The sequence below is a fragment of the Drosophila ananassae genome, chromosome XR (genome assembly GCF_017639315.1).
Source record: "Drosophila ananassae strain 14024-0371.13 chromosome XR, ASM1763931v2, whole genome shotgun sequence".
In the NCBI taxonomy this organism is placed as follows: domain Eukaryota; kingdom Metazoa; phylum Arthropoda; class Insecta; order Diptera; family Drosophilidae; genus Drosophila; species Drosophila ananassae.
In genome coordinates this window covers 13,383,479-13,400,609 of record NC_057932.1, presented here as the reverse complement: position 1 = coordinate 13,400,609, position 17,131 = coordinate 13,383,479, and the positions used below count along the sequence as shown (strand labels likewise).

The window sequence follows — 17,131 nt, the reverse complement described above, 5'->3', positions numbered from 1 at the left end:
CAAATTCTGTTGCCCCTCAACCGAAAAACAACATCAATTGGGGGATCATCAAAGAGGTCAGGGTCACAAACTCCTCGTAAAGAAGAGGGGATTTTTTGAGGTCAGGCCGTGGCGCAAGTTGATTAATTCTCGATTTTATTTGGCATTTTTATGAGCAACTGCATTGATGGGGACGCTCGGCTAAAAGCCAAACCCAGCAAACAGTGAAGACCTTACTTTCTGCCGCTTTCTTCCAGAACCCGTTCCTTTACTTTCTCCTCCCTCGACGACACCCGTTTTTTACACTCGTTTTCCGCTTTTCAAAATGTTGCGATTTTGTTTGCTTTGGTTTCGGTTTTCGCTTCTCGACATGTTTTTATATCACCTATCAAATTTCCACACGCAGAAATCAATACACTGAAAGAATTGAAGCTGTTAAAACATTTTTAAAAATTTTGTTAAATTGTGAGCATATTTTTATTTAGATAGAATTCAAAAGAGGTTTTTTAGTCAGCTTCAGTTGATTGAGTACCGAAAAGAAATGCAGAGTGAATAAAATAATAAAACATTATTGTTATAATATAAGCTAAAAGTTATGTTAAATTTCTAAGTAAATATAAAGAAAATGAAGAATTTCAAGTACTTTTAATATTTTAGAAAACTGTTTCAAATTATTGATTACGGGATTACGGGATGATTTTATGATTTTTATTTATACTTTTTTTAAATAGTTAATCATAAGATGTACATACCAACAGTCATATCAAACAAATTTTGTTTAAAATTCTATTAAAATATTAAAAAAAAAATACTGAACGAATAAAATTGTTTTTTTTGTACAAAACGAGTCGGAAAAAAGTCAAAAACAGAAATATTGCTTGGAAATCAATTTTCACAGTGCCCTAAACCAGAGGTGGGTTATGTTAAGGTGGTCTCTTTTTTAGGCCTTTTGTAGCCAAAGGAGCCAAAGCGATATTTTATTTCACCATTAATCGTAAAAATTGCTCGTTTTATTGCTCGACAGTGTTTGCCGGATGCCCAGTCGCCGATTGAACTTTCTCGCCCACTTTCTCCGCGCCTGAGAAAGTTTGCATGTGCCTCTTGCCTTCTATTTTATTTTATTCCGTTTTATTTATTCTCGTGCCTGACAATGGCCAAAAAAGGACAAAAAAAAAGAGGAGAAAATAAATTTGGAGAACAAAGAATTGGCGGCGAAAAAAGGACTCAAAGCAAACAGCGCCAGGTTGCTGAAGGTGGAACGAAAAAAGGAGAGAGGATACGGCTGGGGGTCCTGCCAAATGTTATGCATAAATCGTTTTACTCCTGTGGGCGTGAGTATCCTTATCCAGGATATTCCTTACAAGGCCTTGGCATCAACTTGGAGACTTTGACGGATGGGCGACAGAAATATGGGCGTGGTGGCTTGGCGCGAGGCGGGCAATTGATATGTCATTTATATTTTTATCACAGGATGATACCTTTCTGCGTAGGCTTCATTAAAGAAACGAATTAAATAAATAAAAGTACAAAATTAAAATATTAACAAAATTAACAGTTTCACAAAAAAACTGTAAGTTCCTTAGACATTGATAAGGAAGTCAATAAAAAAGGCTTAAAGAATCAGAGCAGAAGAAACAAAGTTCTCCCTATTAGAAACATACCAGAAAAAACGCAAAAAGTAACCAAGATCAGTTTCAATATTTTAATAAAATGAATAAAATAAAAAATATTTAAAGAAAATGAAAAAATCATTAAATTATATTTTAAATAATTAAAAACAGAAAGAACAAGAGTGGGGGTTCTGCAAAATGTTATGCATAAATCGTTGTAATCCTGTCAGATGGATGGTCCTTGTTCACGATATTTTTTATAAATTCGTGGCAATATATATGGATTTTTTGTAAAGGATTTTTTATGTATTTATATACAAATAATAATAGAGTAAATTAGTATTAAAAGACATACCAAAGACAAAATTATTACAAGAAACACAAAAAAGGAAAGAAGCTTTAAGAATCAGAGCAGATGAAAGCCCCAAAGTTCTTTCTCAGTGTCACATCCCAGGAGGAACGCATGTCGCGAAATAATAACAAAAATAGGTAGAATAAATATATAGGGTACAAATCAAAATGGAAATAAGAAATTAAGAAACAGAGCTTCCCATGGAGGAGTTTTCTATGGTAGATCTCAATTGCATTGCCAAATTAAGTATTTGATTTAGGAGTTTTGACAAATATGTTTAACAATGACAAATATGGATAAACAAGAAAAAAAATATTCAAGAAATAAAAATAAAATAAAGGAGTGCCCAGGCTAGAAAAATATATTATATCGCTACAAGACACCAGGTTATATAAATTAATGATAATTGGTAATGGGTTTTTGTGTCAACATTTTTAAAAATGAATAAATATGAAAATCAACAGTAACCAATTAAATAGGGAATTTAAAAAAATAAAAAGTTTAAGAATCAAAGTAGAGTAAAGTCCAGAGTTCTTTACCCGTGTCACATCCCAGGAGGACCGCATGTCGCGAAATAATAATAAATAGGAAAAATATCAACGAAATAAGAAAATAAGAAATCAGGCTTTCCCGGAAGAAAGATTTTATTCAAAAAATAAAAATAAAATAATAAAACATTAAATAAATAATGTATGGAGCTAGTAGGTCTAATGCCCTCTGGAGCCAACAGTGAAGTGACTGAAAAATTGTGTGAGGACTGAATATGCCAGCTTTCATTTCGATAGACGTAATCTTGATACACTAACTACAAGGTAGTCTTATCGTTTACATATCGTTCGATTGCTAGTTTGTTAACATGTAGTGTTGTAAAGAAAAAAGTTTTTTGACATATGCATTTTTAAATAAATTTAGCCCTTACCGTATGTAAACATTTTTTTAAATATAATTTATTCCGAATTCAAAATATTTCAAAATTCTATTTTAGAAAATATGGAGAAATAGTTCTGTCTTGGCGACATAAAATCCCAGTCCTCCTATAAGTGTTAAAAACACACTTCTTGGTCAACACTATTTCACTTAAAGCCTGTCGTTGTGTTAATGACTCCATTTGGATGACGAAACTACCTTATAGTTATTATTTTATGAAAACAATGCAATCGATTAGTCAAGTGTAGATATTTCTGTTATCGATAGCTCAGATATATCGCTACAACAGTAAAGATTAACTGGCAATATTAACAACGCTTTCTTTGGTTTTGTAACAAAAAATATGTTAAAATTAAAAAATAGGTTAAAAATAGAAGTCTACACAGGATAGTGTATAAAACAAAATGAAAAGCTCTGCGAACATTTTTTGTGAACAAAACAGCAGCCCTGAATGGCGCAAAACATCGATTAAAATTACCATAAATCCATGCAAAATAGTTTCGCCAAAGCCAACAAAAAAAAAGAACAAAAATAAAAGGAAAAAAGCATCACTAGCCAAAAAGAATATCCCGCCCATCACTAACCATTAACATTTTCCGGGCCCGGAAAATTGAGGCAACAAATTTATTTATGCATTCAATTAGCATACAATGCGGGGTGGAGAATAAGGTAAGGATTCGAATTTCGAACCTTGGTCGATTGCCGGGCAAATTGAGAAATTACTTTAAAAAGCAAACAGCTGGCCCACTGAATGTTGCTCTTTTTTTCGGTCTTGGAGGTCCTGGCAGTTTTTGTCCTGGAGGGTTCATAAATTTGGAAAAGTGGGATGTTTTTTACAAAATATACAGAGGACTTCAAGCAGACAAGACAGAAAGTATGCAACAAATTTGTATTTTGTCGAGTGCCGGGTATCTAGTAGCCTTTAGACTTGTCTCAGTATTTTTTTAAAGGCTGCTTATTGGAGTACTTGGCAGCCGCATTTATTACTCATTTACAGACATTTTCGTCCTTGCTCCTTGTTCCTATTTGTTTATTTTTTGTTGTTTTTCTCCCCAATGTGTGTGTGGGCTTTACTTTCGTTATTTACTTTGGACTGCCAAACGAGCAAAAGTTTCAAATCTTTAAATGAATTTAATATGCCCCAAATACGAAAAAATAGGGGCCCCTTCGTCGTCATCATCATCGTGGCCCATCATCGTCAGTCGACGACCGACGTATATGATTTCTGGATTATGTTTATTAATATGTTGATATAATAACTTTTTCACCACCCCAACCACCCGACACTCTCCCTCCTCTGCTGAGCGGTGCATGGGCAGCTGTTGTGTGGCGTCGTCCTGACGCCAGCCACAAAAACCGCAAAAAGGGTTCCCACAAGGACGCCGTCTCCAGGTCTCCCTCCAGTCCTTTTTTGAGGTTACTTTGAGCTCCTCTTCTTTGACTTTGAGTCAGGGATACACCTTCACTTTTCACATCCTTATTTTTGGCTACATTGTAGGGGAGATGGGCAGATTGTCAGATTGCCAGATTGATGTCTTGGTTGAGATTACTTTGAAAAAGGAAGATGTTCCCCAAAAGGCGCCAGCAAGGAAATTATAGATTATTTACAGCTTTATTAAAAATCAATAATTGGGTTATTATTTAGTTGTTATTTATTTATTATTAGAATTGTTTTTATCATCTGTTTTTATACCCTTGCAGAGGGTATTATAATTTTGGTCAAAAGTGTGCAACGCAGTGAAGGAGACATCTCCGACCCTATAAAGTATATATATTCTTGATCAGGATCACCTCCTGAGTTGATATGAGCATGTCCGTCTGTCCGTCTGTCTGTCTGTCTGTCTGTCGGTTTCTACGCAAACTAGTCTCTCAGTTTTGGAGCTATCGAGTTGAAACTTTGCACACACCCTTCTTTCCTTTGCAGGTAGTATATAAGTCGGAACGGCCGGGATCGGTCGACTATATCCTATAGCTGCCATATAACTGATTGATCGGAAATGCCATAACTTTGGTGTTTAAGTTAGAGGGTTGGGACTTTCCACACATGTTATATTTGACCAAAATATCTTATGTACAAAATTTCATTAGGATCGGCCGACTATATCCTACAGCTGTCATAGAACGATCGGAATTGGCATAACTTTGGTGTTTTTTAAGTTAGAAAGCTGGGACTTGGTACAGATTACTCTTTGGGCAAAATAATTCAATATGCCAAATTTCATAAGGATCGGCCGACTATATACGATCCGCTATATATTTAATAATATAAGATGCGTGGCGCCACCTAGCGGACTGCGACTGAACTGCAAGGGTATATCAATTTCGGCTCCGCCCGAAGTTAGCTTTCCTTTCTTGTTTTAATATCATACTAAACACCTCTTCAATATCTCCGACTAGAATTAAATTAACTATTTCAATCTTTTCTTTATTTTCAGATCAAACTTTTCTGAAGAGTAATAAGGTAAATAAAAAACTATATTTTAGGCAATAATGAATAAGACAGCCGATTTCTGGCTCTTACAAACAGGCATCATTCATAGGTCATAAAATTAATATTATTTCATAATTATTTTATATATGAGTAACAACATTCAAGAGACTGAATGTCTGTGCATTTGCTTTCCAATCCACATAACTCACATATCAATGATGATTGGTAATCGTAGCCGGTGAATTCCAAGGAACCAGATACCGAGACCGTTCAGCTGGCCCCCAAAATTGGCCCACCTATGTGTGCCACGTTGCTCATACGCCACGTGGCCGCATGTGGAAATTGTTGAATAAAATATGCTCCAAACGGACAACGGACAACGGACTTACGGACAGACGGACAACGTTTGCCAAATTGATGGAGACGGTGATGCCATAAATATTTCATTTTCATTGGAATTGCCTTTTCACAATTCGTTAAATCTGGACAATAATACCCATCTTAGCTGTCTCTCTCTTCTCCCGCTTTATCTCTCGCTCCACTATTTATTCCCTTCTCTTTCCTTTTCCGGCTCGTTTAAATGCTTTATTAATGCTCAGTGATGTGCAATTTCTTCGGCGCGGAGGCGACGACTTGAGGCAATGCTCAGCAATGCCGGGTCAAAGGTTAAGCTGCCTTAAAACGCTCACACTTAATGGATAAACAATGGCGGAAAAAGTGAAGAAAGCCAAAAGTAGTTCACTTAAATACGGTGGTTAAGTTTTTTCAAAATAGGTTGCAAATAAAATGCACATCTAGCTTTGCTTTCCTTAATTCTCTTATATTATTAATTATGGAAAAATTTCTATAAATTCAAGATAGACTATGTGAAATTCAATCAATAAAAGTTAAGAAAAACTTAGATAAGCTTAAAGCAATGTCCTATCAGAAAAGATTTATTGTCAAAAAATTCACACGAAAATTCCTTGTACAGTGAGGCGTATACGTAATATGATATTTCGAAATTTTTGTATAAGAAAAGCCACACATCTTTGTGCCTTTTTGTGCCATGGCTTTGATTAAAACTTTCTGTTTGTTTCACAGAATTTTTATTTGAAAAAATAAACTGAAACCCAGAAAGTGGTTTTCCCTGACGTTCCCCCATCCCTGTTTCGCTCGCTTTTTCCCAGCAATCTCTTCTTCATGACAGATTTGCCGAAAGCCGCTTAGCAAATTATCAAACATAATTTGACATTTGGCTAAGAAGCTCCCACACAAAAATCAAAGCGAAAGACCAAAGTGAAGCCCACGGATTGGTCCTTTATTTTTCTGGCAACAGAACAGCAACAATAAAGTGTTGACTGTTTGAGGAAAAGCATTTAAAGAATTAATAAAGGCATTTGTCTATTTAGCTTGGCTTCACTTCTTGCTCCCTTAGTTCTTGCTGCCTAATTTATTTATTCTCTTCTTTTTCGTTTTCTTTTTTTTTTTGCTCGGAAAAGCGGCTTTTCTTTGGGCGTTTTATTTGGGTGTGTGTGTCTGAGTTTTCCTTCTGGCAGTTCATTTTATTTGCTGCCTTTTGAGTTTTAGTTACAAAACGATGTGTGCCAGTGCCAGTGGGTAGATTTGTTGGATGGGATGGAATGAGTAAGTCAAAAGGACCTTTTTATTTATTGGCATTTTTTTATATGAATCTTTAATTTGAAGTTTAAGTTCTGCTCAAGAGAGTAATGTGTATATTACGAGTAATAGGGTATTCGAATTAGACTTCGAGGGAAAACACGCTTGTCTATTTGCTAGACGTCTAAGTAGCTTCTTCCCACATACCTCTTATAAACTGAGGACCAAAAAAGGGAGTGCTCTAGCATGAGAATCTTTATTTTTTTCTCAAGTTTCTCCTTGATTTTCTCCGCATAGTGTGGTTGTTGCTGTAGCCTAATGTGCTTGTATTTACTTAAACGCACAAACGACTTTCTCCGGCTTTCTCCGCCTTTGTCCTCCCATAGAGTCACATTAGCGCCCACTTCACTGGGCCGCTCTCTTTCTCTTTCTGGCTCTATTTTTATGTTCCCGCCCTCTCTGTCTGTCTGTGTGCTCCGACCCACTCACTCCTGCCGGCCCAGCTCCTGATGAGCAGCAAATTGAATTTTATTGACTTGATTCGCGTCCCGCGCCTTCGCCGATTCATTTGCTGACCATTTCTCCAAGTCTGTGAGAGTGCACTGAAAAAAATGAGGGATATATCGGGAATATCGTAAGCTGATTGATTATACATCTACTTAATTTTAATCTTAGGGATTTAATTGAAAACAGAATTAAAATATTATTCACTACAAATTTTAAACATATTTTTACTCTGAGAAAAATTCATAAAAAATTTTCCTTATCCAATAAATATTTTGACATATATATACATAATTTTACAATAATTTAATTTTTATTTATTAATTGAATATATTTAGTTTTATGCTTTTGATTGGGAAAGATATAATTAGCTTTAATACTTACTATCTATGATCTATGAATAATTATAATTATAATTATAAATAATTATTTATGATCTAATAATAATTGGGACTTAATTTGTCTCACTTTTAGAGTTTAAAGATTATAAATTGGACAGTTTTTATAAAAGGCATAGTTCAGTTTTCGTTGCATGACTTCTTAAGGTTTTCAGACCTTGTAATTCTATAAAATATACAATTTCCCACCTTTTCGTGAAAAATAATTTTGTCAGTGGGTGAGTGTGTGTGTGTACACAATAAATTGATTTCTGATTATCATTGCATAATAAAATGACTAAATCCGTGAGGCTAGGACTGGCCAGCCCCATCCTGGCAAGCCAAAGGAAGGCAAAAAAAATGCTAAAAAGCCCAGAGTGGAGGCGACGAGGCAGCGAAGGACTCGCGTAGACAGAAGTTTTAATGAAGCGTATTAAAATTTAATTAAATAACAATTTGCACAAATGTAAATAAACATGTCGCTGCTTATGTAAAGCAGCCAAAGGAGCCGAGACATCCTTCGTCTTGTTTCGTCGGCTTGCCATCGACATCAGCAGCAGCAGCAGAAGTAGCATCAGGACATCAAGAGCAGATCCTGCAGGACGCTCGTCCGCCAGCCTCCTCGTCCCTTGGCTTCTCCAGCTCCTTGCGCTCTTCGGGCAACGCCCAGTGCGGCGAACTTTGGTCATTAAATTAAGTGCACGAGACGAGGACGAGGATGCGGACGATGGCGCGACTGAAGATGTAAGATGCAGGATGGAGGGTGGAGAATGGGGTGTGGGAAGGGGGAGACTGCCAAGGGAGACTGTCAAGGGGGTGTGGCACATAGAGAGGGGGCAGAGTGGCATAAGAGTGGTCGGGGTGGGGGGAAACAGTGGCTGCGGTGGCCACAGGTTTTCAGGCGAGGCTTTAATATTTTTATTAGACAAATTAAATATGTTTATATTTAAAAAAATTAAAAAAATTTATTCTGAATAAAGCGTTAGCCAATTTCTATAAAAAATGCACTTTACAGGTTTAAAAATAGGAACATTTAAAAATTTCCTTTCTTAAATTCTCAATAAAATTACCTAATAATAAATAAATATTTTACTGTAGGACTTAAGAGATAAAATATCTAGAGCTTAATTGAATTCTCAATTTTTTTGATACTTTTGAATATGTTAGGATGGTTATAGCCTTATTTTCCAGATCTTTAATAACCGGTTATCCATTCTTCCACGCCTTCTTCAACTGATCTAACTAACTTCTACAAAAAACAATTCTTAAAACAGAATTTTATTGCATATTTTTGCTTCGAAACAAGGCACTGAAACAAGCCAATGATTAGTGTGTAGAAGAAGTAAGTAGAAAACGGCTACAACTCCTTTATAATCGCACTATTTGACTGCAATTTATTCTTTTGGAAAATTTTGGAATAGGCTTTGGAAAATACTTAAGTGACGATTTTATTAAAAAAATAATTACAATTTTTTCAGTTCAGGACTATTATGGTTTGTTATAAAAATTGTTTAAAAAAATATCCCCATAATCAAATAACCCCCTTAAGTAGCACCTTTGTGGTACAATTTGTTTAAAAATTGCATTTGTGTTTTCCTCATTTTTGTTGTTAATTATAAAGTTAAAAACTTTCGCTCTCACCCACGAGACTGTTTAGAATGCCGTCCTGTCCTCCTCTGCCCCTCCCCGGTGGTTAATGTGATTTTTAATTTTGTCATACACCAACACACACAGAGACCCACACACACAAGAGCAGCTTCAAAGGGTCGCCCCCCAGCACTACCCTCACCTCTATTCGGGGCCGCACCCCTCTCCCAGTGGCAACTGTTCCTCCATCGGATCGCATCACTCATACGCAACGTTGAACGCGTCGCAGTTTTTTTCGCGCTCCCCGCCTTTGTGCGTGTTTCTGGGCGTGCTCGTGTGCGTGTGGGCGTGGCAGGTAAGGTCTTAATTGAATTTGCTTTTTTTCCAGTTGCGTTGGCCGGGCAACGCCATTTTTCCGCCTCCAAAAAAAGCAAAAAACGCGAACAAGCCCGAGCCTACAAGGCCTCCATTTCACATGCGGAATTTCTGTTGTTAAATAAGAAATTTAATAAATTTTATTTAATTTTCTTGGCTTATGCGAAATGCCTTCAGCTCCTGTTGAGAGTATGTGCTAGTGTGTTGGTGTGTGTTTTTTTCAAGGCCTTACACAATTTGATACGTTTTTCATCTATTTTTTGAGTGGCGGCGTTTTCAAGTGGAAATGAAAGCGGCTTAAAATAAATAAAAATATTTTTAATTCGTATTATGCAATATTATTGAAGCATTTTTTATGGCATAACGTTCAGCTTATGGTTTTGAGAAATTGTAAGGAGAAAGCTTATTTTTCTTGGTGTTTTTTTGGGTATTTATTTGTATTGGCTTAAAAATAATAAAATACTTTTTTCTATTAAGGATTGCTTTATGTGCTCGTGATTGGTTCTTATGGGTTTTAATGCTAACTTTATAAAAGGAAATTTATTGGGGATTGAGTCAGAATTTGATTTTTTTTGCTAACATAGCATCTTAAGTTATTTACAAAAAAATTTATAATTTATTTTGAATATTAAGTTCTCATTAAATTTTGAAAAAAAGGAATCGGAAATATTGTTATATTTTCTACTATTTATTGTATTATTTTAACATAGTAATAAAGTCTCGAAATGTTTTTTCTTTAATATAAAATAAAAAGAAAACCAACATTTTTACGCAATAAAAAATCAGAAAACTCTTATTATGCACAAAAAAATAATTTTTAATGATTTTTAAAGTCTAAAGCTCTGCTTTTTTAGGGCTTTTTCTCGTAGAGGTTTTTTTTCAGACAACTCGTAAAAATGTCGAAACGTCGTGAATTTTAAGCCGCTTGAGGTCAAGGTGGCTCTTTTTATGGGTCACCTTTCCGAAGAAGGTCCCTGGGATCCTGGGGCTGTCACCGCGGTTGTCTGAGAAGTGATTTCTGTCTATAAGCCAATTTCTTATCAGCTGTTTGCACTTTGTTTGGCTCTAAGCACGGGCTCTAAAAGGAAATAAACTGTGACCTAACTGCGAAATAAATAAAATATTTTGTGGCATGCTTCGGGACAATTTGTCAAGTTTTTTTATTTTTGGGGAAAACCCAAACAAAATATTACAAAAATGCGTTCACGCTAATTTCACTTGCAACCTTGGAAGGGGGAAAAACTGCGGAATGTGTGTTCGTGATTAATAGCCGACGAAAATGCCAATTTAATGTGTGAAACTTTTCCGGGTGCTGGCCCATTTCACTCAATTCGGAGGCCCCACAAGTGGGCAAAGTTTCCTGCCAAATTGTTCACTTGGCAGCCCAGAGTGTCGGTAATCTGTTTCTCATTGCACCTGCGGGCGCCTCACTTAAAAATGCCGCCCAAGTTAGTTCGCATAATGGCCTCTCAGAGGCAACAGCGGTTCAAATCACCTCGTTGCGAGCACGCAAGAAATTAAAATCATAATTGCCATAATTGCCAGAAATGCAATTCAAGAAATCCATTTAAAGGGAAAATGTTATAAATGTTACCAGCTATTTAAAATTTAAAAAATAATAGGGTTGAAAAGCAATTTTCTTTTTCTAGAGAAAGGTTTTAGTTCTAAAATTTTTTTTTTACTTTACATATATTTGCTTAAGCTCTCCTTTATGTTTACCTAGATCTTATACACATCTTATCTAAGATATAAAAATTAGTTCTTATAGGAATTCTAAAATACATTCTCAAATTTTAAATAAAGTTAATGTGAACAAATAAATAAAAATATCTAACGCTTCTAAAGCTACCCTCAAGGGTTCAAATTGTAACAACGGCCACAACGATAGTTTTAGTTTTTATATATTTTGAAATTTAAAAAAAAAAAAAATGTTGGGTAGAGTAAATACTTTATTTTATACTTTATATTTAAACTTTATTTTTTTTATATAAAATATCCTCATGCATTTATCGATTGGTCGTAGTGTTGCAAACATGCATACCAACACTTTTCAAAGGACTGCCTATAATGAACCCCTGGAATACGCCTGTCAAATGGTAAAGTTTGTGAAAAATATAATATTGGCAAAGTGAAGACCCAACCTGCTGAAGGTAATAAAGTAAATATGATATCCTCTGGAGCCCATGGGATGGTTGTGCGTGACTTTAGTGAAGTATTTTGACTTTTGCAGCTAATCTGTGTGTATTTTGTAATTATAACTAACCCATTATAATAGTTCGGCATCAAAACTTTTCTGAACCGGCGTTACATAAACTTATATTTTTAAGCCGAGCAGGGACAAATTTTTGAACAAACTTGAACTTACAATTTGAACTCCTATCTGATATTCACGCTCTGTATACGTATATTCTATATCGGCTATGGATGCTGATCAAGAATATACTGATATATAATTTACCATTGTACTTTAGCGGATACTGGGTATAAAAAGCCGTTTAACATTTTTTCTTGAAAGCCTTTGTTTATATTTTTTCTTAATTAAAAAATTGTATTAATATTTATTAAAATAATATATTAATTTATAACATAATTAAGTAACTTGAACGTTGAAGTACATTGGCGTCCCTGCTTAAGGTTATCTTTTATGTTATTTCTTAGATAATATTTAATCTATCGCTAGTGTGAATTTTCCCTCAGTGATCCTTTAAAGTTGATCCCGATGGGCTGACACTTTCAATCAGTCGCCGGAATATGAAGTGACGCGGGACTCAAAGGATTCGCCGACGTTGGTGGGTAGCAAGTGCCGTCTCCGGGGCTCTGGCTCCTTCACGATAATGGGCTCTGTTTCGTGTTCATTACACGGCCTTAGCCAAAAAGATAACGGCAACCTCAACCGCCAACCGCAGGATGCGGCGTGGAACAAACGAACTTTCAACTTGTCGCCATGCCAAGCGAAGGGAATGGGTAGGGGCAGGGAATAGGGGAAATCCCTTTGGGTAATGGCTGGTAATTATCCTTAATTAGTTGTAAAATATTGAAGTGAAAGTATTTGGGTATTATGTTTTTTTTGGTGTTGCTTCCTTTTCTTTTCCTTTCTCGTTTCAGTCTATGAGTTGGCCAAAAAAGCCAGAGAGCCATTAGCAGAAAGTTTTACGAAACCCTTGCCATGCCCCTGAAAAGAAAACCTAATTCCCTTATAATGATAACGATAATAATACTAATAATAATAATACATACAATGATAATGATAAAAGTACATCTGCGTCTCGACGCTCTATGATGAATTATGTGGCTGGGCTTTCCTGAATTTGCGATATCCCTCCTATTATTTTTAATGCCATTTTTCACAACTCGAAAAATTAATTACCACACAAAACTCATTACGTACACGCCACCGAGCCAGACACAAAACGAGGAAGTGAAGATAGTGAATGTGAGTAGTTGACTTTCTGGACGATGGACAAGGAACTTTGGACGATGAGAAACTTTAGCCCAAAATGAATTCCACTGAAATTCTCCATTATCCAATGTTAAATGTTTTAGACATATTGTTTTCGCAAAACTTTCCAAAAATTAAATTTTGTTTGTTATTGGGAAAAATTGGGAAAGCATTAGGTTCCGGTTTGAGTTTCAAATATGTTTTATGTAAAATAAGAAAAATAGCGTTTTTGGGCGAAGTTGAAGTTGATACACCCTTCTTCTGATTGAAAGTATAATTTAACATAAAAATTTAAATCACAATGCTAAAATAAAAGTGTATTAATACATATAACTTAACTTTTTCTGTACTAAAATCCCAATATTTTTATAGGCAGCATGCGTACGTACATATGTATGTAATGACAAAGGTTATGAGAGATTATTGAAAGGTTATTGGCAACAAGAGGTAATTCTTACGTACATACATATATTCTTCTTATGGGTTTTTAAAATATGTTTCAATAAAATAATAGTCACTTTATCTTTAACAAATCAATTTCATGAATTAAACAAGAAAGGAAAGCTAACTTCGGGCGGAGCCGAAGTTGATAAACCCTTGCAGTTCAGTCGCAGTCCGCTAGGTGGCGCCACGCATCTTATATTATTAGATATATAGAAGATCGTATATAGTCGGCCGATCCTTATGAAATTTGGCAAATCAGATTATTTTGTCCAAAATAGAATCTGTACCAAGTCCCATCTTTCTAACTTAAAAAACACCAAAGTTATGCCAATTCCGATCGTTGTATGACAGCTATAGGATATAGTCGGCCGATCCTTATGAAATTTTGTACACAAGATATTTTGGTCAAATATAACATGTGTGGAAAGTCCCAACCCTCTAACTTAAAAAACACCAAAGTTATGGCATTTCCGATCAATCAGTTATATGGCAGCTATAGGATATAGTCGACCGATCCCGGCCGTTCCGACTTATATACTGCCTGCAAAGGAAAGAAGGGTGTGTGCAAAGTTTCAACTCGATAGCTTTAAAACTGAGAGACTAGTTTGCGTAGAAACGGACAGACGGACAGACGGACATGCTCATATCGACTCAGGAGGTGATCCTGATCAAGAATATATATACTTTATAGGGTCGGAGATGTCTCCTTCACTGCGTTGCACACTTTTGACCAAAATTATAATACCCTCTGCAAGCGTATAATAAATAGTATAAATAGAAATAATAAATGTAATATTACATATATATGTAATATTATATGTATATATTGATATAAGTTATTACTGAGCTGTTAAAGCGAATTCATTGAATAAAGGGGTATACCTTCGCGAAGAGTATGTATACTTCCACTTATAGATTAATACTAATACCAGAAGTAAACCAATACTTAAGGGACTTGCTTTAGGTTAGTAAATTAGACCAAGATAAGCCGAGAAATTAAAATTCTTATCACTCAGATAGGTAATTATTTTGATAACTTGGCTTAGTTTCTTGCACATACGCCATTAGAAAAACGAGTACTAAATTCAATAAATAAATTAACCAAATCAACACGGTAATTCGAAATTGAAATGAGAACAACAAATTTCTTTCCAAGCACTGCCAAAAATGGCGGGGCTTCCCTCTATTTTTGTTAGCTTTTTTCAAAGCTTGGCCATAAATTTAATTAACGATAATATCCACGCCCGCCAACGCTAACTGGCAATGTTTTTCGGTCACAGGACACGCGAGCCACGTGCACCTTGGCCGAGGTCCTGGCTGGTCAGAGGTCCTGGCGCGGATTCGGACGGGTGTGGTCTGCCAGAGAGTCAACCTGCTTAAGTGACATGCAAAAGCAAGAAGAAAGCATGCTTTTAGGCGAGAGTCACGCGTCGAGTGGGTTGAGATACGACGCTCCTCTCTCCCGCATCCTTTCTTTTTTCCCTTTCCCTTCTGGTCCTCCTTCAACAACATCCCTACTACATACAGAGACAAAAAACGGTCACCTTTTTTTTTTTAAACTTTTCTACTTAACTTGTCTACTTCACTGATTTAATAATATATTATTTTCTTTGATATAAAATTTTTAAAGTATATATTTTTATGTTTAGCATTTATTTTATGATGGTGCCTAAGCCACCATCAATTTTTTCAGTGCACCTTTACCCTTTTGTGAGCGTCACTTGTCCAGCTGAACTTTTAGCCCAGCAGCTGCTTTTGGCCGTCACCATGCTAAGCTGGCTGGAAGGGGGTGGGCAAATGGAAATAGGAGAGGGGGACAGGAAGCGGGAGAGGGGTAAGGTTGTTGCAACAGCAGGGACATGAAGACAGGCGGACAGGGAACAGGGAAGAGGGAAGAGGCAACAGGCAGACGATGGCAGGCGACACTCTACCGGCAAGAGCGGCTGTCACCACCAAACATCGTCATCGTCTTCAAAACCCGTGCCTCGTGCTTTCAGCATGCTTTTTTCATGCTTTTGCCATGCTGGCTGAAAGACGGCTGCTAATTAAAATAGTATGCAGCGGCATACAAGCTGATGGCTTAAGTGCAGTTTTCCCCGGAAAATGCTTTCCACGCCGCGCCGCTCAAAATGGGCCGCCGCAAGTGAACCGCATGACAGAAAAAAATGCTCTAAAAGCTGGCGGGAAAAAAATACAGAAATAAATAAAAAGTGTTAAACGTTTTTGCGACGTTTTAATGGCAATGAAAGTCAGCATTTTATTTGAATTCTTTCAGGCTAAATTAGTCAGAGGAAGCTGCTTTTAAGAGTTGAAAGGGTAGTCTTCATTTTGGCAACCAATTGGTTTGGACAGATAGATTGGTTTGGAATAAATACAATTTTCCATATATTTATAGGAATATTTTTGTATTCTACAAAGTTGTGATAACAATGTATCGTAATTATCTAGAATTTTTAAAAAAATATATGACAAGCGAATTTCGAATTATTATCACTAAGATCAATTATAAATCATTTTAATTGTTTCATGATAGATCTTGTAAAAACTGAGTAATATTAAAACAATAAGTATTCGTTAGAAATTTTATTTTCAAGCAATCAATAAAATATAAACATAAAAATATATTCAATAAAAAAGACAAAAATATTTTTTAATAAAAATCTCTTTTTAAAAACTTTACTAATTTTTAAATAAGAAGTTACTTTTTATATAAGAAGAATTAATCCCTTAAAGTTTAAACTTAAATTCGACTTTATCCGATCCCCCCTGAAAAATTGGATACTTTTATCAAGGTCATTCAGTTTTTTATCCATTTCTCTCTGTTCCGAAAAGAAATGGCTCTAACAATTTTTGAAATTAATCTTAGGGCACCCAGAAGCCTCTGCATAAAATATTGTGTTTCTTCTTGTGATTACATTTATTTTCCAAAAGCGAGTTTCGGGGAAAAATTGAAATTCATACCCGCTTTCTGGAGAAGGAGGAAGTACTTCGGGCGACCAGTTCCTCCAGCTGACCGACTAATCCGGCACTTTAACTGATTCCCAAGACTTTTATTTTTTTATATTTTTTTTTTGTTTTATATATACGTTTATATGCAGTTTTTTTTGGCATTAGCATATTCATTGGCTTGCTACTTTTGGTTGAAAGTCCGACAATTGCCTGCAACACGCTTCGCACATTGCATATTTTCATAAATTTATTTAAGTGCTGGCAATTTTCCATCCATGGGAGGAATGAGGGAGGTGCAAGCGGCAAGGATGGAGGAGGATACTGTAATGCACTCGGAGGACCCAAAAGAAGGAACAATAAATTTGTCGCAGCTAAGCTAAGTTGCGTGCACTCGGCTCAAATCACGTTGCAAAGTAACCGAAACCAAAAAAATATATATATCCTACGTTGGGACGAGGGGATGAAAAGTGGGTGGCTGGGGAAAACTGTGGCAATAGAAAAGCTGCAACAAGAAAACAGTTGCCGACTTTTTGGCGCATGCAACAAACCACGGCGGAA

At 35.9% G+C, this 17,131-nt stretch overlaps 1 protein-coding gene across 1 annotated transcript in view; it reads left to right on the top strand.

The window, feature by feature from the left end:
* Nucleotides 1-17,131, top strand: part of LOC6505298 (allatostatin-A receptor) — a 123,517-nt gene that overhangs the window by 21,928 nt on the left and 84,458 nt on the right. Inside the window, exon 2 of the mRNA XM_001965676.3 lies at nucleotides 5,304-5,329. The gene's annotated coding sequence lies outside the window, so the exon portion shown is untranslated. The remainder of the gene's footprint in view (nucleotides 1-5,303; nucleotides 5,330-17,131) is intronic.